At 40.6% G+C, this 27611-nt stretch overlaps 1 long non-coding RNA gene across 1 annotated transcript in view; it reads right to left on the bottom strand.

Annotated features, from left to right (window-relative positions):
- The window catches only part of LOC134761605 (uncharacterized), an 83628-nt gene extending 56251 nt beyond the window's left edge, over positions 1-27377 (bottom strand). The window contains exon 1 of the long non-coding RNA XR_010140516.1: positions 26793-27377. This is a non-coding gene — a long non-coding RNA (uncharacterized LOC134761605). The remainder of the gene's footprint in view (positions 1-26792) is intronic.
- Between the last annotated feature and the right edge of the window lie 234 nt (positions 27378-27611).

Here is a 27611-nt window from a genome sequence, read left to right as displayed (position 1 = left end):
AGGAGCATGTTCTAACCCATCACAAGGAAGCTAAAAACCTTGAAAAAAGGTTAGATGAATGGATAACTAGAATAACCAGTGTAGAGATGAGCTTAAAACACTTGATAGAGCTGAAAACCACAGTTGGAGAACTTCATGAAGCATACACAAGCTTCAATAGCTGATTTGATCAAGCAGAAGAAAGGATGTCAGTGATTGAAGATCAAATTAATAAAATAAAGTGAGAAGACAAGATTAGAGAAAAAAGGGTGAAAATAAATGAACAAAGCTTCCAAGAAATATGGGACTATGTGAAAAGACCAAATCTACATTTTGATTGGTGTACCTGAAAGTGACGGGGAGAATGGAACCAAGTTAGAAAAAACTCTTCAGGATATTATCCAGGAGAACTTCCCCAACCTAGCAAGACAGGCCAACATTCAAATTCAGGAAATACAAAGAACACCACAAAGATACTCCTCAAGAAGAACTCCAAGACACATAATTGTCAGATTCACCAAGGTTGAAATGAAGGAAAATATGTTAAGGGCAGACAGACAGAAAAGTTAGGTTATCCACAAAAAGAAGCCCATCAGACTAACAGCAGATGTCTCTGCAGAAACCCTACAAGTCAGAAGAGAGTGGGGGCCAATATTCAACATTCTTAAAGAAAAGAATTTTCAACCCAGAATTTCATATCCAGCCAAACTAAGCTGCATAAGTGAAGGAGAAATAAAATACTTTACAGACAAGCAAATGCTGAGAGATTTAGTCACCACCAGGCCTGCCTTACAAGAGCTCCTGAACAAAGCACTAAACATGGAAAGGAACAACCGGTACCAGCCACTGCAAAAACATACCAAATTGTGAAGACCATTGACACTATGAAGAAACTGCATCAATTAATGGGCAAAATAACGAGCTAGCATCACAAATGACAGGATCAAATTCACATAAAACAATATTAACCTTAAATGTAAATGGTCTAAATGCCCTAATTAAATGACACAGACAGGCAAATTGGATAAAGAGTCAAGACCCATCAGTGTGCTGTATACAGGAGACCCATCTCATGTGCAAAGACACACATAGTCTCAAAATAAAGGGATGGAGAAAGAACTACCAAGCAAATGGAAAGCAAAAAAAGGCAGGGGTTGCAATCCCAGTCTCTAATAAAACAGACTTTAAACCAACAAAGATCAAAAGAGACAAAAAAGGCCATTACATAATGGTAAAGGGATCAATTCAACAAGAAGAGCTAACTATCTTAAATATATATGCATCCAATACAGGAGCACCCAGATTTATACAGCAAGTTCTTAGAGACCTAAAAAGAGACTTAGACTCCCACACAATAATAATGGGAAGCTTTAACACCCCACAGTCAATATTAGACAGATCAATGAGACAGAAAATTAACAAAGATATTCGGGACTTGAACTCAGCTCTGGACAAAGCGGACCTAATAGACATTTACAGAACTCTCCACCCCAAATCAACAGAATATACATTCTTCTCAGCATCACATCACACTTATTCTAAAATTGACCACATTATTGGAAGTAAAACACTCCTCAGCAAGTGTAAAAGAATAGAAATCAAAACAAACTGTCTCTCAGACCACAGTGCAATCAAATTAGAACTGAAGATTAAGAAACTCACTGAAAACCAGAAAACTACAGGGAAACTGAACAACCTGCTCCTCAATGACTACTGGGTACATAACGAAATGAAGGCAGAAATAAAGGTGTTCTTTGAAACAAAGAGAACAGAGACACAATGTACCAGAATCTCCAGGACACATTTAAAGCAGTATGTAGAGGGAAATTTACAGCACTAAATGCCCACAAGAGAAAGCAGGAAAGATCTAAAATTGACACCATAACAACACAATTAAAAGAACTAGAGGGCCAGGTGTGGTGGCTCATGCCTCTAATCCCAGCACTTTGGAAGGCCAAGGTGGGCAGATCATGAGGTCAGGAGATCAAAACCATTCTGACTAACATGGTGAAACCCCATCTCTATTTAAAAAATGCAAAAAATTAGCCAGACATGGTGGCAGGCACCTGTAGTCCCAGCTACTCGGGAGGCTGAGGCAGGAGAATGGCATGAACCTGGGAGACTGAGCTTGCAGAGAGCCAAGATAGTGCCACTGCACTTCAGCCTGGGTGACAGAGTGAGATTGCGTCTCGAAAAAAAAAAAAAAAAAAAGAACTAGAGAAGCAAGAGCAAACAAATTCAAAAGCTAGCAGAAGACAAGAAATAAGTAAGATTAGAGCAGAACTGAAGGAGATAGAGACATGAAAAACCTTTCAAAAAATTATAGAGTCCTGGAGGTGATTTTTTGAAATGATGAACAAAATAGACAGCTAGCAAGACTAATAAAGAAGAAAAGAGAGAATAATCAAATAGATGCAATAAAAATGATAAAAGGGATATCACCACTGATCCCGCAGAAATACAAACTACCACCAGAGAATACTATAAACACGTCTATGCAAATAAACTAGAAAATCTAGAAGAAATGGATAAATTCCTGGACACATACACCCTCCCAAGACTAAACCAGGAAGAAGTTGAATCTCTGACTAGACCAATAACAGGTTCTGAAAGTGAGGCAATAATTAATAGCCTAGCAACAAAAAAAAGTCCAGGACCAGATGGATTCATGGCCAAATTCTACCAGAGGTACAAAGAGGAGCTGGTACCCTTCCTTCTGAAACTATTCCAATCAATAGAAAAAGAGGGAATCCTCCCTTGTTGGGAACAGGCCCCCAAATCTGGCCATAACTGGCCCAAAACTGGCCATAAACAAAATCTCTGCAGCACTGTCACATGTTCATGATGGCTATGATGCCCACACTAAAGGTTGTGGGTTTACCAGAATGAGGGCAAGGAACACCTGGCCCACCCAGGGCAGAAAATTGTTTAAGGCATTCCTAAGCCACAAACAATAGCATGAGCGATCTATGCCTCAAGAACATGTTCCTGCTGCAGATAACTAGCCAGAGCACATCCCTTTGTTTTGGCCCATCCCTTTGTTTCCCATTTTAGTTAATCTATAATCTATAGAAATAATGCTTATCACTGGCTTACTGTCAATAAATATGTGGGTAAAACTCAGTTCATGGCTTTCAGCTCTAAAGGCTGTGAGTCCCCTGATTTCCTACTCCACATGCTATATTTGTGTGTGTGTCCTCTAGCGCCACTGGGTTAGGGTCTCCACAACCGAGCTGGTCTTGGCAAGTGGCGCTGAACGTGGGGCTCAAACGCAGGTTAAAGGGTCACTGGAGTGACGGTTAGAGAACGTGGAACTAAGCTGGAGGACACCCGAGTACTCTTAAGCAATCCCCATGGTGAGTAAGAAGGGGAGCTTGGAAGAATCAGGGTAACAATGGGACAAGTGTGGGCTCTGGTTCATTCCACCTTGGAACTTTTTCACACTCATGATGAGTAGGAAGGAAAGTATAACACAGTAACAGAAGAGGTGGCAGAGCAGGTTTGTTGGCCAGCTAAAGCTAAAGCAGCAAAGGAGGAAGAGGTTCATCCCTACCCTTCTGTACCCCCTCATTATTTTGAAGAAAGAGTGGCCTGGCTCTCCAGATCTTTCTTTTCCAGAGAACACTGGGCAAAAAGTAGTTGCCCCAGTGACTGTTCCAGCAGCACCTCAAGCTACTGCTCTCAGTTCTATTAAGGCAGGAATCCAGCAAGCTAGATGAGAGGGTGATATGGATTCTTGGCAGTTCCCTGTTAGCATACACCCCCCAGATCAACAGAGAAATATTATAGCTACATATGAGACTTTTCCTTTTAAATTACTCAAAGAATTTAAGCAAGCTATTAATCAATATGGACCAGTTTCTCCTTTTTTAATGGGACTGTTAAAGAACGTTGCTGTCTCCAGTCAGATGTTGCCAGCAAGCATGATAGGATTACTTCTAGGTAGGTCTAGTTTAAATTTAAAAGGAGTACAAGTACAAACAGGAGTCATTGATTCAGATTATAATAGGGACATTCAAATTGTTATACACACTTCTGTTCCCTGGAAAGCAGAGGCAGGAGAGCGTATAGCACAGCTCCTGATTGTGCCATACGTGGAAATGTGGAAAAGTGAAATTAAACGAACAGGTAAATTTGAAAGCACAAATAAACAAGGCAAAGCAGCTTACTGGGTGAATCAAATTACTGATAAATGTCCTACCTGTGAAATAACAATTCAGGGAAAGAAATTTAAAGGTTTGGTAGATACAGGAGTGGACATTTTAATCATTTCTCTACAGCACTGGCTGTCCACGTGGCCAATTCAACATGCTCAAGTAAACATAGTTGGAGTTGGTAAAGCCCCTGAAGTATGTCAAAGTAGTTATATTTTGCATTGTGACAACCTGGGACTATTCAACCAATTATAACTTCTGTACCTATAAATTTATGGGGAAGATATTTATTACAACAGTGGAGAGCACAAGTTCTAATTCCAGAGCAATTAAATAACCCTCAAAGTCAACATATGGTGCATGAAATGGGGTCTGTCCCTGGTATGAGACTAGGAAAAAATTTGCAAGATTTGAAGGAACCACTTCAAGTGGAAAGACAAAGTACCCGACAAGGTTTAGGATATCACTTTTGATTGTGGCAATTGTTAAGCCTCCAGAACCTATAGCTTTACAATGGTTAAAAGATAAGCCAATTTGGATAGAACAATGGCGACTGAATAAAGAGAAACTGGAGGCTTTAAAGGACTTAGTTACTGAACAACTAGAAAAAAGACACATAACTCCAACATTTTCCCCCTGGAATTCTCCAGTCTTTGTTATTAAGAAAAAATCAGGTAAATGGAGAATGTTGACAGGTCTTAGAGTCATTAATTCAGCTATACAACCTATGGGGACATTGCAGCCAGGACTGCCTTCTTCTGCTATGATTCCAAAAAAAATGGCCTTTAATAGTCATAGATTTAAAAGAATGTTTCTTTCCTATCCCTTTAGCTGAGCAAGACTGTGAATGGTTTGCATTTACAATTACTGCAGTAAACAACCTGCAGCCTGCTAAGCATTTTCACTGGAAAGTGTTGCCACAAGGCATATTAAATAGTCCAACAATTTGCCAGACTTATGTAGGGCAAACAATTGAACCTACTCTTCAAAATTTTTCACAGTGTTACATTATTCATATATGGATGATATACTTTGTGCTGTCCCCACTTGAGAAATATTACTCCAATGTTATGATCACTTATAAAATTTGATTTCTCACATTGGTTTAATTATAGCTCCTGACAAAATTCAGACTATTACTCTTTACTCCTACTTGGGGACCTTAGTAAATGACACTACCATTGTGCCACAGAAAGTAACCATATGTAGGGGTCAATTGAAACATTAAATGACTTTCAAAAATTACTAGGGGACATTAATTGGATATGACCTGCTCCAGGAATTCCTACCTATGCCATGAGTAATCTATTTTCTATCCTTAGAGGAGATCCTAGTCTCACTAGCCCTCAGCAATTAACAAAAGAAGCTGAGGCAGAGCTGCAGCTGTCAAAAAGCAAGCCCATAAAGCTAAAATAAGTAGAATAGATCCAGAGAAGACTTGAGATTTGCTAATTTTTTCAACTCATCATTCACCTACTGGTGTTATTTTTCAAGAGCAAGATCTTGTAGAGTGGCTTTTTCTTCTACATACTAATTCATGGGCTCTAACTCCTTATTTGGATCAAATCGCTACTATGATAGGAAATGGGAGGACACGGATTGTTAAATTGCATGGATATGATCCTGGAAAAATTATTGTCCCTTTCATGAAGGCACAAATACAGAGAGCTTTTATAAATAGTCTTACTTGGCAAACTCATTTAGCTGACTTTGTGGATATTCTCGATAATCATTTTCCTAAAACAAAACTGTTTCAATTTTTGAAATTAACTAATTGGATTCTCCCTAAAATAACTAAATTTAAACCAATTGAAGGTGCTGAGAATGTTTTTACTGATGGGTCTAGTAATGGTAAAGCTTCTTGTTCTGGCTCGATAGGTAAAGTTTTTCAGATGCCCTATACTTCAGCTCAAAAAGTGAAGCTTGTAGCTGTAATTGATATATTGACTGCTTTTCATATGCCTATTAATGTGATTTCTGATTCTTCATAGGTGGTTCATTCTACACAGTTAGTTGAAAATGCTCAGTGATGATTTCATACAGATGAATAACTGATGACTTTATTCATTTATTTACCCAATTACAAACAGCAGTTAGAAGTAGAATGCACCCTTTTTACATTACTCATATTAGGGCTCATACATCTCTTCCAGGACCTTGACTGCAGGGAATCAAATAGCTGATTGCCTAGTTGCTACTGCAATATCTAATGCTGGGACATTTTCACAATTCAACCCATGGCACATGTATAGCTATGTAACAAACCTGCACATTGTACACATGTACCCTAGAACTTAAAGCATAATAATAAAAAACAAGAAAAAGAAAAGGAAGGAGGAGAGAAGACAAAAGGTTTCAAAAGCAAAAGACTCAAGAAGCTATAAATAGATAAACTTTTATTGTGGACTGCATCATTATTATCCTCCTTACATATGTGCTGTCACTGTTATTCTATACAATTTACTCATGAAGATGTCATAGATTTTTGAGCTTATTCTCTCAAAATCCCATTCTATTTATTAGGCTGAAAGTTTTTTTTTTTTTTAACCCTTTCTAACAGCCTTATCACTCTTGAGGACTGAGTACTACTCAGACATAAACTTGGCTTTCTAAGACAGTCTACTCTTTGCAGGCTATAATAGGTGTGTCACACAGCATACTGAGGAAGATATTTAAAATATGGCTCTTGTTGGAAATTTATATTCATTCCCAAATTTATATTCAAATTTATATTCATTCCCAAAACCTTCTATGCCTTCTCTCCCATCATAGTAGAAATTTAGTGATTATTTTTTCTTTCTTGTTTTCAAAAGCACAGGGTATATAGTTAAAATATTCAGTTTAATATATTTAAGAATTATTAATCAAGATTATTATTTATCTATTTCTTTCCTTTTTAAAAAAAATCAGATTGTTTCATAAAATTTCCTATGCACTGTGTAATGATTTACTTTAGTTATATGACAATTGCCTGAAGAACAAGATTGCTTATCTCTTCTCACAATGTCATTTGCCTAACTCAAATATCATTTGCACCTAGTAGGTAAAACGTGGCACCAGTGCTTCACGGAATCAATGATCTTAAAATGTCTATTATAAGAAATAATTACATTCTACTGACTTAAAATCATTCATAAATGCCCATAGATGATAGACTGGATAAAGAAAATGTGGTACATATACACAATGGAATATTGTGCAGCCATAAAAGGAATGAGATCATGTCCTTTGCAAGGACATGGATGGAGCTGGAAGCCGTTATCCTCAGCAAAGTAACACAGGAACAGAAAACCAAACACCACATGTTCTTATTTATAAGTGGGAACTGATTGATGAGAACACATGGACACACGGCAGGGAACAACACACACTGGGGCCTGTTGGTGGGCTGGGTCAAGGGAAGGAGAAGATCTGGAAAAATTGCTAATGAATGCTGGGCTTAATACTCAGGTGATGTGTTGATCTGTGCAGCACACCACCATGGTACATGTTTACCTATGTAGCGAACCTGCACATATTACACATGTACTCCAGAACTTAAATTAAAAATTAAGAGAAAAAAATCATTCATTATGCTAGACGGAATTATAGTCTTTCATAAAAGATAAATTGTCTCTGGGTATTAGAAGGGAAAATATAATAATGGATGAAATTATCTACCTCTCCAAAAAATCCTTAAAAATTATATTGGTTTTATTTCAAAAGCTTTTTTTATAAAGTTAATATCCTATCTTGAAATTTTTAAATAATCTTATCTTTTATGCATATAACAAATGCTTAGTCTATTAATGGCTTGATGTTATGATAACATATGCTCTTTGAAATCAAGAGATGAAAGACATTTAGCAGAGCACATTTTTATTATATTTCATTATTTTTGCATATAATGCTGTAATGACCACTTCTGCTAAGAATTTTTTGAGACACCAAAAATAAAATATAAAAATAATAAGAAGGTGTTCTGAAGAGCTAAGCAGGATTCGTCTTTGTTTTTTTCTACCTAACAATAAATTTGGAGATCATCCTATGCCAGTACATATGTCTACTCATTCTTTTTAATGACTACTCGCCATTACTTCATAGCATGGAGTGGTCATTAATGAACACTCATAGTTTTTCACTATTATAAATAATGCAGCAGTGAACAAAAAAATGCATACATTTTTACCTATGTATATTTCTGCCAAAGAAATTTCTAGAAGTAGAATTGCTGATTCAAAGAACATATAGATTTTTGTTTTGATGGACACTGCCAAATGTTTTATAATAAGGCCATATAAAGGTAAATAATATAAAAGTGCCATAAAATATAAGAAACATCACATTAAGTTTATTGCTAAGCTAGACAAAAAAGTAAGGAACTCCAAAGACAAACTAAGAAGGTGAGAGCCATAGATTAAAAGAGCATCCAAACTGATTTTTGCTGTGAAAATACTCTAGTGACCTTCAAACTCTAGTGATCTTATAACCCTTTTTTTAGAGCTACATGGACCACAGGTAAAATCCAGGGCCCAACCAAAGTAGGAATCAAATAGAAAATCCCCCACATAAAGCTGGAACCCTCAAAGGCCTAGAGGTTCACTATAAGGGTGAACGAGAGATAAACTTTCAGCTGGAAACTTTCTTCTCTTGACTCCTATACTTCTTATACTTGGTAGAAGGCAAAACAAATTACCTTGAGAATTTGTAAGAAGTTCTTCCTCATATAGGTTTGGGTCCCAGGTTCACATTACCTGTGCAATCTAAAAAACTGTCAAGTGGATTATTTAATTTACTACAGTCTAGAATAACGAGTGCCCCAGAGAACTAGCAGAAAGAAATGAAAATCCTCTGTGAAAGACTGTAATTTCAAGGCAGGTCTCAAAGCATTTCCAAAAATAAAATTTCAAAGACATTAATTTGTGTTCAACATCATTCATCAGAAACATACGTGGAGAATAAGCACCATGAGTGAGAGCCAGCAGAAAAAAAAGACATCAAACTCAGATCGCAAATGCTTCTGAGCATAAAATTTGTATGTTTAATATGTAACAAGAAATAAAATTGAGTCTTAAAACATAAGCAAGAAATATACAATCTTAATAACAACAAAAGATTTGAAAAATAATGCAGTAGAATGACTAGAAATATAAAACTCAAGGATGACTGAAATGAAAGTATAGACACAGCTGAAAATAGAGCTACTGAACTGGAAGTGATCCAAGAAGCCACTTCCAGAATGTACTCCATGAAAACTAAGAGATAAAAAAAATAGAAATTAAGAGATACAAAGGATAAAATGATAAGATCTATCTTACATCCAACTGAAATTCCAGAAGAGATAGAAGATTGATAATACTTAGACAAATATTCAGAGATTATAACTGAGAATTTTCCAGAATTGTTGAAAGACACTAAGTTTCATATTTAGAATGATTAAAGAATCTTAAGCTAGATAAATAAAAAGAAATGAATATCTAGGCACATTGTTGTGAAACTACAGCACATCGGGCCGGGCATAGTGGCTCACGCCTGTAATCCCAGCACTTTGGGAGGCCGAGGCAGGCAGATCACGAGGCCAGGAGATCGGGACCATCCTGGCTAACACAATGAAACCCTGTCTCTACTAAAAATACAAAAAATTAGCCGGGTGTTGTGGCAGGTGCCTGTAGTCCCAGCAAGTCGGGAGGCTGAGGCAGGAGAATGGCGTGAACCCAGGAGGCAGAGCTTGCAGTGAGCAGAGATCATGTCACTGCACTCCAGCCTGAGCAACAGAGTGAGACTCCATCTCAAAAAAATAAAAAGAAATACAGCACATCAAAGACAAAGAGAAGATCTTAGAAGCAGCTGGAGAAAAAAGCACAGTTTACTTATAAAGAAAAATAGTTGGACTAATGGATGATAGAACACAGTGGAATAATATTTTTGAGTCAACCTAAAATTCCGTGTGCAAACTTGGAATTATATACCCACTGAAACGGAGAAGAGTAAGAGTGATAGAACTCTTACTCTGGATATTAGTACATCCAGAATCTACAAAGAACTCAAACAAATCAGCAAGAAAAAAACAATCCCATTAAAAAGTATGCTAAGGACATCAATAGACAATTCTCAAAAGAAGATAAAATAATGGCCAACAAGCATATGGAAAAATGTTCAACATCACTAATTATCAGGGAAATGCAAATCAAAACCACAATATAATACCACCTCACTCCTGCAAGAATGGCCATAATCAAGAAATCAAAAAAGAATAGATGTTGGCATGGATACAGTGAAAGGGGAACACTTTTACACGATTGGTGGGAATGTAAACTAGTACAACCACTAGGAAAACAGTGTAGAGATTCCTTAAAGAATTAATAGTAGGCCAGGTGCAGTGGCTCACGCCTGTAATCCCAGCACTTTGGGAGTCCGAGGTGGGCAGATCATGAGGTCAATGGATCAAGACCATCCTGGCCAGCATGATGAAACCCCCCCATCTCTACTAAAAATACAAAAATTACCTGGGCGTGGTGGCACACGCCTGTAGTCCCAGCTACTCAGGAGGCTGAGGCAGGAAAATCGTTTGAACCTGGGAGGCAGAGGTTGCAGTGAGCTCAGATTGTGCCACTGCACTCCAGCCTGGGCAAGAGTGAGACTCCGTCTCAAAAAAAAAAAAAAAGAATTTAAAGTAGATCTACCGTTTGATCCAGCAATCGCACTACTAGGTATTTACCAAGAGGAAAAGAAGTCATTATATGAAAAAGATACTTCCACACACAAGTTTATAGCAGCACAATTTGCAATTGCAAAAAATATGGAAACAGCCTAAAAATCTCATCAATCAACAAGTGGATAAAGAAAACGTGATATATATGTACCATGGAATACTACTCAGCCAGAAATACGAATGAAATAATGGCATTTGCAGCAACCTGGATAGAACTGGAGACTATTATTCTAAGTGATGTAACTTAGGAATGGAAAACCAAACATCATATGTTCTCACTCATATGTGGTAGCTAAGCTATGAGGACGCAAAGGCATAAGAATGCTACGTTGGACTTTAAGGAATCGGGGGAAAGGGTGGGGGGTGGAGAAGGATAAAAGAGTACATATTGGGTACAGGGTACACTGCTTGGGTGATGGGTGCACGAAAATCTCAGAAATCACCACTAAATAACTTATTCATGTAACCAAACACCACCTGTTCCCAAAAACCTGTGGAAAGAAAAAAACTTAAAACAAAAAAAACCTTTCATCCCCAACAGCCAAATGTAATGGAGGGACCTTGTTTGAATTCTGACTACTACCCCCATAAAAATTAAACTTTTATTAAAAACCAAACAATAAATGATACAAAGAAAATGTTAATTTTGTTAGGTGCAAATAATGGCATTGCAGACATAAGAAAGTTAATATTTTTAAAAGATGCATACTGAAGTATGTAAAGATGAAATGGCATGAGAAGTGGGATTTGCTTTAAAATATTTCAGCAAAAAAAATGAAGGGATAGAAACAAGTATTGCAAAATTGTGACACTTGTTAAATCTGGGTGACCAGAATATGAAGGTTTATTCTATCACTCTATTTTTGTGTGTGTTTGAAATTTTTCATAATAATTTTCTTTAATTCCAACCCTACTTCTCTTCCAAGAAGCTTCTCAGTTGCCATTTAATCAGATGTCAATAGATTCCTGGACAAGGCTTGCTTACCTAGGTTAAGTTCCATTCATCTCCTTGTCTAGCCTAGCCAAGACCCAACACAAAAAATAACATTTCAACAAACACACTGGTCCCTAAATCTTTGCTCACCTTATTATGATAAGTTTACTGAAGAGTAATTTATGAGTTACATTGATTGTTTTTCAGAAAGGTAAAACCAGGTGCATTCCATCCATCGATAGAGTTAAGTTCCATTCATCTCTTTGTGTAGCCTAGCCAAGACCCAACACAAAAAAATAACATTTAAACAAACACACTGCTCCCTAAATCTTTGCTCACCTTATTATGATAAGTTTACTGAGGAGTAATTCATGAGGTACATTGATTGTTTTTCAGAAAGGTAAAACCAGGTACATTCCATCCAGTGACAGACAAGGTGTCCTTTTCACCACACCTTTGCCAATGTGGGTTTGTCATTTCTTTTTATAAAACCTCTTATAGGTGCAGTGCAGAAAGATAAACAGGATTCGACTCGTCCCAGCCAAGGGGAAAGGATGTCCAAGACAGCAGAACAGCCTCAGCAAGGCACAGAGGTGGGAAAACGTGTGATTTATTTAGTTCTATGTGACCAATTCATTCATTTAATACATATTTATTTGCCCAGAGCCTCTGTAATTAAAATAATTTAGTGATATTAGCGGTTAAAGACGTATTAGTAGCTAATTGAGCCTTCTTCCTGATAAAGTAAGAAGAAATGAAGGGGAATTGCTTTTTTTAAAAAAAGTTAACATGAAAGGAGGCATGAAAACGATTCTTCCGCAGACTTTCTGGACTGTCTGCAATCTTGTGGAGGCCAGCCTCCATCTTCTCCCTTATTTCCAGGCCTTCAGCACAGCACTCTGATTACCAAAACTTTAGAACTATATTGAGATCGATGACATCCAACACGTTCATTTTATCTCGTTACCCTTTCAGAAAGTGTCATGGTTTAAAGCCCTTAGTGCAGCAGCAGATTCTCTAACAGGAATTAATAAGCTCTTCCAGAAGAATTAAAAAAGCAAGCTCCCTTTCAATAGAGGCAGAGAAGGACGCATTCACTTTCCAATTGGGCTGAATTTCCAAAAACTTCAATAATTAGATCCCATTCTCCACAAGTCATGTTTATCACGGGGAGAGTAATGCCTGTTCCAGGTTAATTGGACAGAAAGGATGTTTCCCTTCTGTAGTCACTGTAGTCAAATTATCCCTGCATTGCAAAGCCTCATTGCTCTGTGTTAGGTTTAAAGCTGGATTTCTCAACTCTAACTGCTTTGCTGTGTTTAATACTTGGGTTGCTCTGATTTGCTTGTCTGTGGGCGTACTTGAACATGAAGGATTGGGAAGGAGGAACAGCAAGCAATCACCGAGGCCAGGAGCCCGAGCCAGGGCGGGAAGGGGTTTTCCCACAGCAACATCGCACTAGGAGGCTTTCTACAGGGCGGTTTGAAATCTACCGACCTCGGGGGGAACTGAAGCAGGACCTCCGCGCATAGGAGCACGTTTCCGGGCACTGCACACCTAGGCGCCTGGTAGGCGCCCGCAGCCCAGGACGCTGAAATTCCCGCCCCACGCCGCGAGCTGACCTTCCCGGGCGACGCCAGCTGGGTGCTTGGGGCAGGCACAATGGAAAACAACTTAAAATCAGAATTCTGGATTCTGGGATTTGAGCTATCAAAGTCGTTTTCAAGAAATTCATATTCTTCCTAGAGAGGGAAAAATGCAGTAATACCCCCCTTAAAAGCCAGAGTCTACAAAAATGTTGCTTTTCAATGTTGCTTTTCAAAAAAATAACCCCTGCTTTGCTTATTCCACACGTGTGTTGATACAGACGGATAAATATATAACAATGGGTGCTTGCTTCACATGTAAATGTGCTATCACACATAATCTCTCATCGTTTCAGATTATTACAATCTCTCATTCTTTGGGGAAGATAAAAGGTAAATTTCCAAAGGAGTTTTAAATAGGCAAATGGGCTATATTGCATTATAGTAATATATTGTAATATAGGGCATATATAATACTATGTAATATACAGACAAATGTATGCATAAGGACAGAGATACAGTGCCCTCTACTGGATCAAAGTGAACTTGATGAACCTTGCCTTTGAAATAATTAATTTAACAGCCCTTCAAGTGGCTATCAACACCAGAATATAAGCCTTAATGCTAGATGATTCTTCACATCAGGTGATTCTTCTCTGGTTTGCACTAGTAGCAAGCAAAACGCTTTTACGTTGTTTTCCAATCGTCCATGTTTAACAGGATTATTCAAACTGACTCCACAAATATACTATCAGTAAAGGGACATTTGACTGATGAATTTGTTGGAGCCATCTAAGCAATCTAGACTCTGTAGTTCCCAAACTGAAAACAAACTTTCTGCATTGTGTGCTATCTGAGCGAATCAGTTGTAATTTTAAAAAGCAGACAGGAGTTCAAACACAGTATCCATGCTCAAAAAGTTGAGCAATTCAAGACATTAGGCAAATTGAGAAGTATTGTTTTAAAAGCAGCATTACAGTGATGACTTAAATAATACAGAAATTATCATCCTGAATAATTTGTTCTTAAGTAATACAAAAACTCCATAGGAAATACACATATGCTCCCAAATAAGCTGGTAAACAAAGCTCTTATGTGGATTCCCCAAATTTTGGAATAGGGATTCTGTGGTATAGAAAATGATGATTTTAAATGATAGGAAAAGGCAATTTAAAAATATTAATAGTTTCCAAAACTCCACCCACTTCAATGTAATGGGTATGTGCCACTGAGGGACAGCTGGACACCTGGAAAATGGCTACCATTGCACTGTAAGAGTCCTCTCTGCATAGCACTAGAAATGTCAGTGTTTCATTTTACTAAGGAGACTTTGCCTTTCCCTTGTGTTGATCTGCATCTCATCTCCTGGCCACTAAGTACAAAGACCCACTATGTTAACCTTCCACAAATTTTCAGAAACTGGACAGAGCTTATTATAGAAGTTCTGACACAGCCAAAGTAAGCCAGTTGGGAAATCAGATGCCTGTCTCCTTGATGCAGGAAATTCAAAGAGAAGATGTCAGGTTGATCACAATCTCATCCCAACCTCTGCTGCAAAGAAGCATGGAAGAGGAATTTTCTAGAGCCTCTCAGCCATCCCTGTAATTAGCATGGAAATTTGTGAATCATTTCTGGCAGAAGAAGCATGGCTGGAGGTGAGGCCCACCCGCTCTGTCCAGGTTTCCCAGGGGAGGCTCAGGTAGTAATATGGGACATTTTAGCTCTACAACTCAACCATTGTGTGAAAATGTTGACTCTCCCATGGAGCTTACTCCTGTCCAAGGTAGAATATAGTGAGGAAAGGCCACCAACCCCTCCCTGGGCGGTGGTTCTCACAGCGTAGTAAATATGAGGACCCCCTATGAGCTGTGGAAAATCTGGAGTCCACACCTGCTCCTGAGATTCTGGTTCAGCAGGTCTAGGAAAGAGCCCAAGAATCTCCATTTTAACAAGCCACTAGCATCATCTGGTGCAGGTGATCCATGGACCACACTTTAGAAACTGCCTGAAGTGAAGAAGCATATTTGGCCAAATACACTGACATCTTAAGACCTTCTCTTTATGAGCATCCATCTTCTAATGAGATCCTCACGGAATAAAAACTCCTTTGTACTGATTTCTGTCCTTGCCTAAATAGTATTAAAATGAACGTAGCTATTACTTTGAAATTCAACCAGATGACAGGATACAGGATCTTCTGCCAGTGTAGACACTCCCAGGACACTTTGTGATCCCAGGCTAGTCCCTGCCATGCTTTTTATTTTCTCCATTGCTCTAGGACTGGATTTTCTGCTCCTGTCTTAAATGGACCTTCACTGATTCTTTCTGACCAGACTCTTCTCCCTGCAGCACTGCAGAATATGCAGTCTCATTGCTTTCCCACACCTAGCCTGTCTCAAGAAGTGCACAAGACATTTGAGGGTTTCCTTGAAGCTTTATTATAAACAATGAGGAAGAGACAAGAGGAAAATAAATATGAACAGATAATTAAAGAGAAATATCACAGTCTTATGCAAAAGTTACTCCCAAATTCCAGTTTCCCTTTTAGCAGCTATTGACTCTATAGTAATAATGCCTATTTTATTGATTCTCCCCATGTTTCTTTTCTTCCTTCTTTCCTTCCTTTCTTTTTCTTCCCTCTCTCTCTTTCTCCCTCACACAGACTTGCGCTGGGCATAACACATAGTGGGCCTGATGGTAAAATCCACAAACAATCAGCAATGAGTTAAAGTTCTACAAAGCACCAAAAGAATGGAGGCTTCCAGGTGAGATTTCACTAAGAGCTAGTATTAGAAGAGTCTGGGAGAAGAGTAGATTGAGCAAATTGTGGGGAAAATAAATTCCCAACAGCAGAGAGAACCGCCACATACAAACCACAGAGAAATCAAACATGTCACATTCTGGGAACCCAGTAGTTCAGCAGAGTTGGAACAGAGTACATTGGAAAATGCTGGAAATGACACTGGAATGGTAGGCCGGGTCAGCTCCTGAAGGGCCACATGGACTCCAGTAATGAGTGGGGATTTAGATGATAAACCATATGACTTTTCATAGCCTACACAGTTGGCACTTTTATAAATCTAATAATTTGAGGTCCACGCAAATGAGGGAGGAGGCAGGTTTAGTAATAACCATAACAGGATAGGAAGCATAAACCTGGGCTGTCTTGGGGCAAAGCAGATGACCACTCTATCCATAGGGTGTTGAGGCTTGGGTGATGAGGTTCCTTGATTCATATCTTCCTCCTCTTGGTGAGAAAGTCTTCATGTTAAGGATTTCATCCAGTTTGGCAGCTAAATACCATTGGGAAAAATACTTCAGGGCAAAACCCTGAAGCGCTGTCTTCGAGTTCTTTTTTCTTCACAAAGAAAGGATCTCCTAGGCATTTTCTTGATTTAAAAGATAATAGCTTCTTGAATAGAAGGTTGGAATCTTTCAATATATGATTGATGATACTGACCACTATGTGACTTCCTTAATCCTTATTTTTAAAATTCTTCTGTAGTGAACAAGAGAGCTTGAGTCCCCACATGATTTTAAAGATGCAAGGCATGTGACTTCTTAAATATGAAGAATGCCTTATATGTTTTTGAAAATTGGCTGCATTTTATATTAAAACAGAGTTCTTCAATAGTCTGCATTATCTTGGGAATCTATTAGTACTCACCTAAAGCTATCAATATCGTCATGACAGTCTGACTCCTAAATTAATTTAAGGAGACAGTAAGAGGGATGGGTCAGTTCTTGGACCTGCTTCCCTTGGCTGATGGGGCTGCAGAGGCTGTCTGCATCCTTCTCAGGCTGGAAGTGTGCGTATGACCTTCCAGCTGCCACATGGGCTCTGTCATTTTTCTGCTCATGAACAACAAGAAAAAAAAAATCACAAATTAAACAAGTGTTTGGTATTGCTCCAGGGTTTAGAATGAAATATCTTTTTCCAAGGACTAAAGAGTCTCAGTGGCAGACATATTGTGATGTTATTTCCCTTTCAAAGCTCTTAATCCTTTTTTCCCTGTGAGGCAGATGTGTACTAAATGAACATTAGCCGGGTCCCACTCAGGGCCAGGTCAAGGAGGAGTTCAGCTCTGGTAATGAGAAAATATGACCTCCTCTGGATTTCTCTACAAAGGTTACTTTATCCTGCTCTGACAAATCATTTTCATGCGGCCAATTATAAGAGGTGCTCTAGAACCATGATTCACAAACTGGAGATTGTATTAGTTTGTGTTCACTAGGCCTGTGGGGGGACCTGAGATTCAATATTTCTTGAACTCCCGACCTCAGGCAATCCACCAGCCTCAGCCTCCCAAAGTGCTGGGATTACAGGCATGAGCCACCGCACTCAGCCGTGAGATTCAATATTTCTAACAAGCTTCTGGATGATGCCAATGCCACAGATCCACAGACCACACTGAGTCCCAAGTGTCTCGAATATATTCAGAAACAAAAACATCAGTGTTTCTGAGATTTTTCAGTGGTAATAGAGACATCAATCCAGAAAGATGAAGATGTTGAATCGGTCCAGAATATCTGAGATGAGTGGTTTTTTCTCTGCATGCAGTGTCTCTTAGAACCAGAGGCAGTTTACGAATCATCACAACTTCTTACACAATTGTTTGGGCAAACCTTACTTTGGATCCTCAGGTAACACAGGGGCTTGATCTCTGGTGTTACTGTTGCTCATATTCTGTGTGCCTTTCCCATTCCATGGTGCCCATTCTCCTTTCCCTTTCCCACCCCTTCCCTCAAGCTGACTTCCCGCCTTCATCCACATCAAATGCTTCTCAATCTTGTTCCTCAATTCCCTTGCCCCTAAAAAAATTCTTTCAGGGGAAAACTCTGACCAATTCATCTTCATATGCACAATCACAGCTTAATGAGGTGTCAGCCTAAGCTAAAAGGATGGCTGTCTAGAGGCAGAATTCCAAATACCAGCCAGGGGCAGGAAAATAACATGCAGAAGTATTAAGGTCTTTCCAGCAGTGGTCTGGATCCATCCCAGTGTACTTGAGTCTACATCCAGACCCCACTATGGCCTTGGTTTTCTCAGCCCCACCCCAGGCAGAGCCTCTGTCCCCAGAATGGTCCTAGACCCTGACTTAGGGCCACCATGGTCTACACAGGCCCCTGGCCAACACCTCAGAATTGGTTTTATGCAGGCATCTGATGCCCTATTGGGTATTGCATTCCTGTTATTTAATTCAAATTATCTAAAAGGGAATTTCTAATCTCAAATTTATTTATTCATATTTACAGAGGCAATGGAGCTAGAAAACCCCCTAAGGGAAATCTTCCAACCACTATAGAACATCAGACTCTGCTACAGCCAAAGGCAGGAGAGCCCTCTATGTATTCCTCATTGTCAAGTGCATTACTTCTGTCAAATGTCGGCAAGTGAGGAGAGGTGGAATAGATGGCAGACCTCGGTTTCCTCACCTCTCTCCTCTCTCTGTGTCCTCAAGAGCACCCCTACCTACTAGCTCAACAGAAAAATACAATGGTTCTTGCATCACCTGGGATGGATTTCTGGGGTTCAACCTCTGGGCCTGGGTCACTGGGGCCACGCCAGGAAAAGCCATTGCTATAGGTTGCTCAATCTGTCCACCGTGTCATTTATAAGGTAAAGAAAATATTGAATTGAGATACCAGGACTATGAATCCAGATGCCCAGCCGGTGGAAAGACCATTAATGAGAAAACAGAGCTGACCTCTTCCAGCAAAGCTAGGAAGTGGCAGGGGAATGTAAGAAACAGCTGCTCAATTTTGGCAGCTGCAGTGAACGGCAATGTTATGGAATGTCAAAAAGTGGCATATTTCATTGCAGCTCCTCCGCTGGCCTTTAATGATTCAGGAGCAGAGCCATCTTTAATGACACTTGGCTTGTTCTCTGGTTTAAAGGCAAATAAAATGTCCTCATTTCATCAGCCTTTCCAGAGAAGGAAAATTCAAAAAACTGGAGAGAAAAGGATCATGGTCTAAATCTGTCCTTCTCATGCACCACTTGTATATTGGTTTGCTACCTGAGAGGACCATGGACAAGATCCTCTCCTCCACCTTTGCCTGTGAAATGATTTTCTACTTTGCTTTGAGAACCTCCACTGAGATATTTTCAGATCCCATTTCTACCTTGGTATCTAAATACTCTAAATAATGTGGATCATAATTTGAGGATATTATAGTAAGTCAAAACTGAGAGAATTTTTACAACCAGTAACTCCATCTAGGAACTTGTTAATTCAACCATGAACAACTTCATCATCATCAATTATGGCATATTCACTTAAATGAGCTCTGTCCTTAAAAGTATCATCACTACAAAAGTCATTAAATGCAGCGTATGAAAATGTTTTCTCATAGTACAGCTCTGTATACATAGCACGACTAAAGAGGAGGATGTGATGATTATTGTATTTGATGAAACTCAAAGTAAATCAACTAATATTGTTAAATAAGTCAACCCAAACCTTGCAACTTATAACTTTTACTGAAGGTTTGCCAGACCTAGGTTCAACAGAAGAATCTCAAAGTTTCTTTAACTAACAGCATTTCTGTTATTACAACACTCTATATCATGTGTCATGAAAAACGGATTATATTATACAAAATCCATAATTTTCACTCAAGATGCTGAGATTTTGAGGCACTTGGCTTGTCAATATCAATTCTGAAGTGCATCACATATACTTTATCATATTTGACTAATAAAGTACTTGAGTTTTTAAATAATTTGCCTTTTATTTTGGCCACGTGTGTGTTAAAGCAAATTCAAGATTACTCCTAATATGGCATCACTGTCTTTCACAGTCCTTCTGAATTGTTGTCTTCAGAGAGAGAGAAGGAGAAGAAGGTGATCATGGAGAAATGACTATTCAGTCAATACCGTGCATAATCAATGAGAAACAACCATTGTAAATGCCATCAATTGCATTTAAATGGGCTCCTGTGACTACCCATTTCATTCATGAGGGGATCTCCCACAGTGTTCCCAGCCAGTATATTCCAAAAGCAAGCCAGATGTGGAGCTGTTCTTATAGCCCACCCACTCTGAGGAAAAGTTAGACATGGGCCATGAAAGCCACCTACCCCAGCTGAGCAGATAAAAGGGTGAGACACCCACCAGGAAGCTGGACAGTGATCCACACAATTGCTGGCCGAAACTACACAATCTTCCCAAACTAACCAATGTGGATTTAACTGTAAGAATACAAACACAAAATGAAATATTTGAGCAAGCTAAACAATTGGTTCTCACCAAAATGAAATTAAAGCCAAAAAGGGCAGAACTTATGACGTATTCCACTTTGAATCCTCAGTGAGATTTGACAAGTTTGGGAAGACAAAACCGGATAAGCAAAGGAACAATATGAGAACAAGAAAGAACTCCCAGGAATAAAAAATAAAATAAAAAACAGATGGTAGGATTTTTCCAGTTAGAAAAATTCATAAGAGTTAGCTGGAAAACTTTTAAAAACCATACATTTTGGTAAGTTGTTAAGAGATAATTTTAGAGTTCTCTAATCTTCCTGAATCCTCCATAAAAACAAAAAATAGGATCACAAAACCAAAAATCCACAGATAACATCTACAACAAAATGAGAGATGACTTTCCCAAGAACCTCAAACAGGAACAGGTGGAGACAAATACAGATGGCCATGACATCCATGTGGTATTAGCAGCCCTGCAGAAGCGAGCAGAGGGAGACAATATGGTGTCTGTCAGCCTTCAGAACAGAAGAGTCTCACAATCGCCAAGAACTTTACATTCAGGCGAACTGACCTTCAAACAGGAAGTCTGCAGAGAAGTAGCATGGACATGCAAAAACTCAGAGAATATGTTTCCATGAGCCCTTCTTGGAAATCCACAGGAGACCAAGCTACAACCAACCAAAATGACTAGCGAGACCTTGATAATAGGATTGGAAGGAATACAGGTAACAGAAGAACATGTTAAATGACACCACAGGATTCAAATAGAAAAAACAGAATATGGGGAACTCTAGAGAAAAAAGACCTGAATTTTTCAACAATAACTTTCATGCGCGTCCATGTGAAGAGACCACCAAACAGGCTTTGTGTGAGCAATAAAGCTTTTAATCACCTGGGTGCAGGCGGGCTGAGTTCGAAAAGAGAGTCAGCGAAGGGAGATAAGGGTGGGGCCGTTTTATAGGATTTGGGTAGGTAAAGGAAAATTACAGTCAAAGGGGGTTTGTTCTCTGGCGGGCAGGAGTGGGGGTTGCAAGGTGCTCAGTGGGGGAGTTTTTTGAGCAGGATGAGCCAGGAAAAGGACTTTCACAAGGTAATGTCATCACTTAAGGCAAGGACCGGCCATTTACACTTCTTTTGTGGTGGAATGTCATCAGTTAAGGTGGGGCAGGGCATATTCACTTCTTTTGTGATTCTTCAGTTACTTCAGGCCATCTGGGCATATATGTGCAAGTCACAGGGGATGCGATGGCTTGGCTTGGGCTCAGAGGCCTGACATTCCTGCCTTCTTATATTAATAAGAAAAATAAAACAAAATAGTGTTGAAGTGCTGGGGTGGTGAAAATTTTGGGGGGTGGTATGGAGAGAGAATGGGCAATGTTTCTCAGGGCTGCTTCAAGTGGGATTAGGGGCGGCGTGGGAATCTAGAGTGGGAGAGATTAAGCTGAAGGGAGGTCTTGTGGTAAGGGGTGATATTGTGGGGATGTAAGGAGAAACATTTGTCGTATAGAATGATTGGTGATGGCCTGGATATGGTTTTGGATGAATTGAAAAACTAAATGGAATAAGAGAAGGAGAAAAACAGGTATAAAAGGACTAAGAATTGGGAGGAACTAGGACATCTAATTAGAGAGTGCCTACAGAGATTCAGCATAGTCCTGCCAACAAAGATTATTTATTTACTTCAAGAGTTAAGAGTGGCAGTTTGGGGATAGCACCAGGAGATATCAGCTGTGATGGCTTGGAGAAACAGTGTAAACTGGCAGTGTAAACAAGAGCAGGGCATGTATGAGTAGTTGAGAACAGTGAATAGGAGTATGACTAGACAGAAGATAGTAGGGATGACAAGTTATTTGGGGGCACAGTCTAAGTTGGTCTGGTGTCTGGAATGAGACTGGGGCCTAATAAAAAGGAGCATCTATACAGGAACTTAAATGGGCTGTACCTTGTAGCATTCTGAGGACAGGTCTGACTTCTGAGAAGGGAAAGTGGTAAAAGTATTGTCCAGTCCTTTTTAAGTTGGTGGCTGAGCTTGGTGAGGTGTGTTTTTAAAAGACCTTTAGTCCATCCTACTTTTCTTGAAGATGGAGGACCGTAAGGGATATAAAGGTTTCACCGAATACTAAGAGCCTGAAAAACTGCTTGGCTGATTTGACTAATAAAGGCTGGTCTGTTATCAGACTGTATAGAGGTGGGAAGGCTAAACTGAGGAATTATGTCTGACAGAAGGGAAGAAATGACTGTGGTGGCCTTCTCAGACCCTGTAGGAAAGGCCTCTACCTATCCAGTGAAAGTATCTACCTAGACTAAGAGGTATTTTAGTTATCTGACTCAGGGCATGTTGAGTAAAGCTAATTTGCCAGTCCTGGGTGGGGCAAATCCTCGAGCTTGATGTGTAGGGAAGGAAGGGGGCTGAATAATCCCTGAGGAATAGTAGAATAGCAGATGGAACACTGAGAAGTTATTTCCTTGAGCATAGATTTCCACGATGGAAAGAAAATGAGAGAGAGGTTCTAAGAGGCGGGCTAGTGGCTTGTACTATAGCATAACCCGCTTTTTCTGGTGTGTGGCGATTAGGCCTGGTGGAACCGCCATCAATAAATCAAGCGTGATCAGGGTGAGGAACAGGAAAGAAGGAAATTTGGGGAAATGGGGTGAATGTCAGGTGGATCAGAGAGATACAGTCATGGGGGTCAGGTGTGGTATCAGGAATAATGTGGGAGGCCAGATTGAAGTCCAGGCCAGGAACAATGGTAATTGTGGGACTTAACAAAGAGTGAATACAGCTGAAGGAGTCAGGGAGCAGAAAGTATATGCATCAGGTATGAGGAAGAAAATAGATTTTGAGAGTTATGAGAAATGTAGAGAGTGAGTTGAGCATAGTTTGTGATTTTGAGGGCCTCTAAAAGTATTAGGGCAGCAGCAGCCGCTGCACACAGACATGAGGGCTAGGCTAAAATAGTAAGGTCACGTTGTTTGGACAGAAAGGCTACAGGGTGTGGTCCTGGCTCTTGTGTAAGAATTCTGACTGTGCTAAGCATGCCTAGGAAGGAAAGGAGTTGTTGTTTTGTAGAAGGTGCTGGGGTTTGAGAGATCAGTCGGACACGATTGGCAGGGAGAGCACGTGTGTTTTTATGAGAATTATGCCGAGGTAGGTAACAGATGAGGAAGAAATTTGGACTTGATTGAAGTAATGGGGGATGTCTGTGAAGCCTTGCGGCAGTACAGCCCAGGTAATTTGCCGAGCCTGATGGGTGTCAGGGTCAGTACAAGTGAAAGCAAAGAGAGGCTGGGATGAAGGGTGCAAAGGAATAGTAAAGAAGGCATGTTTGAGATCTAGTACAGAATAATGGGTTGTAGAGGCAGGTATTGAGGATAGGAGAGTATATGGGTTTGGCACCACGGGGTAGATAGGCAAAATAATTTGGTTGATAAGGTGCAGATCCTGAACTAACTTGTAAGGCCTGAACTAACTTGAAAGGTAAAATGGGGGAATTGTAAGGAGAGTTTATAGGCTTTAAAAGGCCATGCTGTAGCAGACGAGTGATAACAGGCTTTAATCCTTTCAAAGCGTGCTGTGGGATGGGATATTGGCGTTGAGTGGGGTAAGCGTGATTAGGTTTTAATGAGACGGTAAGGGGTGCATGATCGGTTGCCAAGGAGGGAGTAGAGGTATCTTATACTTGTGGGTTAAGGTGGGGGGATACAGGAGGAGGACGCAAAGGAGGCTTTGGATTGGCAAGAAGGGCGGCAATGAGATATAGCTGTAGTCCAGGAATAGTCAGGGAAGCAGATAATTTAGTTAAAGTGTCTCAGCCTAATAAGGGAACTGGGCAGGTGGGGATAACTAAAAAGGAGTGCTTAAAAGAGTATTGTCTAAGTTGGCACCAGAGTTGGGGAGTTTTAAGAGGTTTAGAAGCCTGGTCGTCAATACCCACAATAGTTATGGAAGCAAGGGAAACAGGCTCTTGAAAATAAGGTAATGTGGAGTGGGTAGCCTCCGTATTGATTAAGAAGGGGATGGACTTACTTCCACTGTGAGAGTTACCCGAAGCTCGGTGTCCGTGATGGTCTAGGGGGCTTCTGAGGCGATCAGGCAGTGTCAGTCTTCAGCCACTAAGCCAAGAAGATCTGGGAAGGAGTCAGAGAGCCTTGGGCCAGAGTTCCAGGGGCTCTGGAAGTGGCTGCCAGGTGAGTTGGACAGTCTGATTTCCAGTGGGGTCCCACACAGATGGGACGCGGCTTAGGAGGAATTCTGGGCTGCAGGCATTCCTTGGCCTGATGGCCAGATTTCTGGTACTTGTAGCAAGCTCCTGGGGGAGGAGTTCTGGAGGAACACCTGGCCACTGTGGTTCAGGTGTTTGGAAGTTCTTGTGTGCTGGAGATGTGGCTGGGGTTTGTCTCACAGAGAAAGCAAGGAATTGCAACTTTTTTCTATTATTGTACACCTTGAAGGTGAGGTTAATTAAATCCTGTTGTGGGGTTTGAGGGCCGGAATTTGATTTTTGGAGTTTTATTTAATGTCAGGAGCAGATTGGGTAACAAAATGTATTTTGAGAATAAGACGGCCTTTTGACCTTTTAGGGTCTAGGGCTGTAAAGTGTCTCAGGGTTGCTGCCAAACAAGTCATGAACTGGGCTGGATTTTTATATTTTATGAAAAAGAGCCTAACCGCTATCTGATTTGGGATAAAGAAAAAGGAGCATTAACCGTGACTATGCCTTTAGCGCCAGCCACCTTTTCAAGAGTAAATTGCTGGGCAGGAGGGGGAGGGCTAGTCACGGAACAAAACTGTAAGCCAGACCAGGTGTGAGGAGGGGAGGCGATAAAAAGATTATAGGGTGGAGGAGCAGAGGCTGAGGAAGAATTGGGACCTAGCTTGGTCTGGCGAGGAGGGGAGAGGTCAGATGGGTCTGTAGAAAAGGAAGATTAAAAAGACTCAGCGACGCTTGGGGTTGGGACTGAGGGGACAGGCGGGAGGGAAAGAAGGAAGATTTGGGACGAGTTGCACTGGGCACAGAGACTAGGAAAGGACTGATGTGTAAAAGAATGCCTGGACGTCAGGCACCTCAGACCGTTTGCCTATTTTATGACAAGAATTATTTAGATCTTGCAGGATGGAAAAATTCAAAGTGCCATTTTCTGGCTATTTGGAACTACTGTCGAGTTTGTATTGGGGTCAAGTGGCATTGCAGAAGAAAATAAGGCATTTAGGTTTGAGGTCAGGTGTGAGTTGAAGAGGTTTGAAGTTTTTGAGAACACAGGCCAAGGGAGAAGAAGGAGGAATGGAGGGTGGAAGGTTGCCCATAGTGAAGGAAGCAAACCCAGAGAAAAGAGAGCGTAGAGAAATGGAGGGAAGGGGTTCAGGGGTTCTTACCTTCTAGAAAAGTGAGAAAAGGGGTTGGGGTGCAGAGATAAGAGGTTGGGGCACAGAAATAAGGGATGGGGCACAGAAATAAGGGGTCAGGGCATGGAAATAAGGGATTGGGGTGCAGAGATAAGAGGTTGGGGTGCAGAAATAAGGGATTGGGGCACAGAGATAAGAGGTTGCGGCATGGAAATAAGGGATTGGGGTGCAGAGATACGAGGTTGGGGTACTTGCTGCTCCTCTAGAAAAGTGGGACTTGCCGCTAAGAGTGAAGGAGAAGGGGTTGAGGGCTACTTGCCCCTCTCCCAGAAAAGCGGGACTTGCCACTAAGGGTGAAGGAAAAGGGGTTGAGGGGTACTTGCCCCTCTCCCAGAAAAGTGGAAAAGGGGTAGAGACAAGGAGAGAAGGGGTTGGGGTACATGCCCTGTCCCCAGAAAAGCATAGAAGGGGTAGAGACAAGGAGAGAAGGGGTTGGGGTACTTGCCCTGTCCCCAGAAAAGCAGAGAAGGGGTAGAGACAAGGAGAGAAGGGGTTGGGGTACTTGCCTCTTCCCCAGAAAAGCGGGACTTGCTGCTAAGGGTGAAGGACCAAGACAGGCATCCCTGCGTGCTCTGACACCCTTGAAACATGGGTGTATAATCAGAGAGGCGTCCCTGCAATGATTAAACACCAAGGGAAGGCTGCCTTCCCAGTCCATGACTGGCACCAGAGTTTTGGGTCCACGGATAAAACGTATCTCCTTTGTCTCTACCAGAAAATGAAAGGAATTGAAATTAACAGAAGGGAGAGATTGAAGTGTGGTGCCAAGATTGAAAGGAGGAAGAGGTTGAGGGATAGTGAGGGAGGTTGGAGAAGAGAGTAAAAAGAGGCGGCTTACCAAATTTGAAATTGGTGAGATGTTTCTTGGGCTGGTCAGTCTGAGGACCTGAGGTTGTAGGTGGATCTTTCTCATGGAGCAAAGAGCAGGAGGATGGGGGATTGATCTCCCAAGGGAGGTCCCCTGATCCGAGTCACGGCACCAAATTTCATGCACGTCCGTGTGAAGAGATCACCAAACAGGCTTTGTGTGAGCAATAAAGCTTTTAATCACCTGGGTGCAGGCGGGCTGAGTCCGAAAAGAGAGTCAGCGAAGGGAGATAAGGGTGGGGCCGTTTTATAGGATTTGGGTAGGTAAAGGAAAATTACAGTCAAAGGGAGTTTGTTCTCTGGCGGGCAGGAGTGGGGGTTGCAAGGTGCTCAGTGGGGGAGCTTTTTGAGCCAGGATGAGCCAGGAAAAGGACTTTCACAAGGTAATGTCATCACTTAAGGCAAGGACCGGCCATTTACACTTCTTTTGTGGTGGAATGTCATCAGTTAAGGTGGGGCAGGGCATATTCACTTCTTTTGTGATTCTTCAGTTACTTCAGGCCATCTGGGCATATATGTGCAAGTCACAGGGGATGCGATGGCTTGGCTTGGGCTCAGAGGCCTGACAATAACAACAAGCAAAAAAAGGGAGGATGAGCCTATAGGTTAAAAGACATGTATGAGACATCAAATAATTACGATGCATGGAATTAATTTATATTCTTATTTAAAGGAACTGCTAAAAAATAATTTAAAGATATTTGGGAAATGTGAACCCTGGATATTTAATGAAATGAAGGGATTGTTGTTAGTATTACTTAAGTGTTAGAACGGTATTGTAGTTATGCTT

Source organism: Pongo abelii, chromosome 5 (assembly GCF_028885655.2).
Source record: "Pongo abelii isolate AG06213 chromosome 5, NHGRI_mPonAbe1-v2.0_pri, whole genome shotgun sequence".
NCBI classification, from domain to species: Eukaryota; Metazoa; Chordata; class Mammalia; order Primates; family Hominidae; genus Pongo; species Pongo abelii.
The sequence above is the reverse complement of the archived record's forward strand: the minus strand, read 5'-3'. Positions and strand labels throughout refer to the sequence as shown.